Source organism: Nannobrachium achirus (assembly GCF_963921795.1).
Source record: "Nannobrachium achirus genome assembly, chromosome: 3".
NCBI classification, from domain to species: Eukaryota; Metazoa; Chordata; class Actinopteri; order Myctophiformes; family Myctophidae; genus Nannobrachium; species Nannobrachium achirus.
The window spans coordinates 70529864-70534308 of NC_137812.1; the positions used below are offsets into that span (position 1 = coordinate 70529864).

General features: G+C 39.7%; 1 long non-coding RNA gene across 1 annotated transcript; it reads left to right on the forward strand.

Annotated features, from left to right (window-relative positions):
• Window positions 1-1079: 1079 nt before the first annotated feature.
• Window positions 1080-4027, forward strand: LOC308281040. Its single transcript, XR_013961804.1, has 6 exons — window positions 1080-1251; window positions 1387-1548; window positions 1662-1788; window positions 2370-2486; window positions 2930-3104; window positions 3595-4027. It is a non-coding gene; the product is annotated as an uncharacterized lncRNA (long non-coding RNA).
• The last annotated feature ends 418 nt before the right edge of the window (window positions 4028-4445 follow it).

The window sequence follows — 4445 nt, forward strand, 5'->3', positions numbered from 1 at the left end:
CCATTAAGTACTACATAATTAAAAAAATAAATACTGGGTAATTAACAGGTAATAATAAATAACTACTAGATAGTTTGTGTGTAAATACCAGGTAATTACTTGGACAGTTATCTCCTGGTTGTTACCATGGGGATACAGACCTGGGTAATTACAAAGTACTTACAATGTAATTTCCATTTACTTACACAGTAGCTAATTATAATTATCTGGTAATTACCTGACAGTTACTTATAATAACATGGTAGTTACCTAATAACTACTGTATAGTTGCAAACCAAATTGCTGGTAATTACCTGGCAATTACTTCTTATTGCCTGGTAGTTACTTATAATAACATACTAATTATCCTGTTATTGACAGGTAATTAATCGGTAGTTATCTAATCATTACTCTGTAGTTAACATGTATTTTCCAGGTAATTACTGGTAGTTACCTGTCAATTATTTCTTATTACCTGGTATTTCCGTTTACTTACACAGTAGCTAATTATAATGATCTGGTAATTACCTGACAGTTACTTATAATAACATGGTAGTACCAAATTGCTGGTAATTACCTGGCAATTACTTCTTATTGCCTGGTAGTTAATTATAATAACATACTAATTACCCGGTTATTGACAGGTAATTAATCGGTAGTTATATAATCATTACTCTGTAGTTAACATGTAATTTCCAGGTAATTACTGGTAGTTACCTGTCAATTATTTCTTATTACCTGGTAGTTACTTGTAATAACATGGTAATTACGTGAGTATTGCCAGGACATTACTCAGTAGTTACCTAGGTAATTACAGTGTAGTTACTGTGTAAGTGGCATGTAATTACATGTTAATTACTTATAATTAACTGGTATTTACCAGGTAATTACCTGTTAATTACCTGGTAATTACTGTACCGTAAAAGGAAGGGTTACCCCTTTCTCCTAACCCCAACAAGTTGATCGTCACAGATATCAGACCTGTTGACCTTGATTTTTGCAATTCTCCAGACAAGGGCATGTGTTTAGTTTTTTTAAGGAGAAAAAATAAAACATGTTCTTGTTTTTTAGGAGCAGTATTACAATCCAGTAGATGGGAGTGGGTTTCTTCAGCTAACGACAGAAACCCAGTGTCTTGAGGGCATCGCACTGATGATGGTCAAGGAGAAGATGAAACAGACCTTCACCCATCGCCAAACAATGGTTCATGACCCAGTGAAGTCCTCTGAAATATTCACCACCTTTACAAGATTTCTTGACATTGCAGGAATGGTATGTCGCTCTTGAACTGTCTTGCCTTAAAGTCAAACTGAAATAAAAAATGACTTTAAACAGATCACATCCCTGGTCATAGGGTGAACCCATTAAAATGTATGCCATGTTGTTTGTATTCCATCCTGTCTGCAGATACAGGATTTTCTGATGTTTGGTGATGACATCGCTGCAGAAGTGGCCTACTTACTCACTACATGCAGTAAGTCCTTGAACAAAGCTGTGGACTCGCCCAGACAGGCGACCATGTAGATCTGCTTCATAATGCTGAATCCACAACAGAAGAACTGGAAAATGGTACGCTGGAATTAAAGGAATAATACTAATGGAAGAGGGGATGGTTTTGAAACCAAAATGTAAACAGATTTTAGTAAAAATGTCTTTGTTTCCCCCCACCCTTTTATTTTCAGGATGGGACAGTGAGATGTCCTCCATCTTGCCTTATCCACCACATGCCACCCTCACCTCAAGGCCGCAACGAGACCAGGAAAGCTCTCAGCCCGACAAGCCATTGACCACCTTTTGAAGTTTATCTAGGTAAGGTTACAGTTCAATTAAAGTTTTTAAGATGGCTCACTGTACTGTCCCTAATATTCACCCTTAAAACTATACTTTTCTGAAATTATGCGATGACCATGCTCATCTGTAATCAGCGACTGCCCTGTGATATGTGTCTGCTTCTAAATCTAAATACAGAATGAAGAAATTCAAAAACTGTCCTGGGTGTTCCCAAAATTAGATGCTAAAATGACAAAAAGTAATTTTGAAATTGGAATATCTCTTTAAGTTACTCTAGACCCCCGGGTGTGTTGTTATAAATATACCCTACCCTGGCTGGGTCACCCACCATTCACAAAAAATGAAGCATAGTGTTGCAGTTGTCAATTCTGTCAGCTCATTTCTTTGTCTCACTTGAAACTTTACATTTTCTGTTTACTGGAGAGATGGGGAGAGAAGGTTGCCATTGAACAATCCCTGCTACTGAGAAAATAAATATTCCATAGCAATGGCATAGCAATGACTGTTATCAGAATATAGCGCTATTTAACACTTATTTGTTGTTACTCAACCTTTGAATATGTTGGGATTGCCATAATATTTTTTCCTCTTCATTCCAGGCATTGAACACCTGCAAGCTCTACAGGGACTTGTTGAGATGGTTGGGGACATGGAGATGGCAGATCCAATGTGAAAAGTTTATGTGTTGGCCATTGAGGTGCAAGAGCTATATCCAGGTATGTATAAATGTATTATGGATTTTACATTTTTGATGGTACGATTATAGTCCAGGTAAAAATTTGGGAGGTAGACGAACATGTTCAATATACATTTCACACTACAGTGAGAAGATTAACTATCTTAACTATATCCCATACTACGCGTTGTGATCTGTTAGAGCTAGAAAGTTAAGTTTCCTTTAGGCCTGCTTTACACTGGCAGTCAAATCCAGCCTAAATCAGATCTGAGTCACATTCAGATTGGAATCTGATTGGCTTAAATGGTCACATGGAACCAATCAGATTCCAACCCGGATGTGACACAGATCTGATTCAGGCTGGGTTTGGCTGCCAGTGTAGTCTGTTTCCATGGTCCACTTGAAGAGCAGAAACTTTGTGAAATGTGTTAATCATGGAATCTCTGTTCACTGGCTGTGGACTCTGTGTTCTCGTTGGAACAGGTAGCCATTCACCACAGTGCTAAGAAGGACTGCAGTCGCCTGTTCCACCAGTTGTTTGACAAATTCTTCACGACTGAAGAACTGAAGGATGCAGTTGTCACAGGGAGGCATGGTGTTGTTCCAGAGCTCGAGGGCAAACATATGCTGGACCCCACCAAAGTGGAAAAGATTCAAAGTAAGTTTATCTTACACTTACACGTTTTGTAAAGTATATTCCGATATACAGTATGATGTCACCATTGCATTGGTTATATGTGGGAAATAATGTGTCTGATACATTGTGCAGTAGTTAGTAAAGAAATGCTGCCCAGCTTCAACATGATGTTGCAGTGGTGAGAGTCTCTCCCAGTCTAGTCAAATACTTTTTAATGTAATATTGTAACATCCCCCACTGACTGAGCAAAGGACCGAACATGGGGACAACTAGCCCCATATAGAACCTCACTCTCCCCTGCATACCGTTGTGCTCCTCGAGATGAGGTCGTAAGCGGATATCCCTATGCCTCCACAAAAAGTAAAGGTAGTTCCATGCTCCCAGAGTATGATTTTCCATCCCGCGGTGCATAACAGTATGCAGCAGAGGTTCTATATGGGCTAGGGGAAAACATGTTTAATGTGCTATTATAGCTAATTTCATCTTCTCTGTCTCCAATCTTACGGTATAGCACCGAAGCTGGATGGAAGGCAGTATCGGTGGACTGGTTGGACAACGCTGAGGTGATTCACCGCAAGGGGAAGAGCAGGCTGTTCTTCCTGAGAAGACTGGGATCGTTTAGCCACCAAACTGTTATGCCAGGGTTTTTTTTTTAATTAATGTGGAATAACGTGCTGGGGAGGAACTGAGCGAGTGACACCTTCAACTCAACAGACTGGTGAGGAAGGCGGGCTCCGTTGTTGGGTTCTCCTTGTAGGGGGTGGAGGATTGGCCAGGGTGGAAGCTGGACACAAACTTGAAGAAATCCTCCCACCCCCTCCACCTTAAGACAGAGGAGCCGATAGATTAATCTACCCAGGACGGAGATGTGAGAGACTGGGAAAGTCCTTTGTGAATGTTATACAATGAGAGAGAGACACAGCGGTCGTTTGGACAACTGTAACTTAACTGGAATAATTGTTACTGACTGTTCCTGTGCTGCTTTGCTGGGAGTCCAGCCCATGTCACTTCTGCTTTTTTGCACTGACCAATGGACATTTTGCATTCTCTGTAAGTATGTGCCTGTATGTTACAGTTTTTTTCGATTGCTAAAACACATTTTTCAAAACTGTACGTTTGTTTCAAAACTGCACACACAAAACTCCAAACATCAAACACAAATTGCTAAACCCTGGCATCCCTTTGCAAAACAACTCTTTGCCATCAAATCTCTTAACATGTTCACAAAATGGAACTCGTGTTTTCATTTGGTAAACACAGCCATATTTTCACATGACACACACATGCATTCATTGAATAAACACAACTAGCTTTTGGCTGAACACTACCAAGCATGAACAGAACACTGAAGAGCAAAATTGA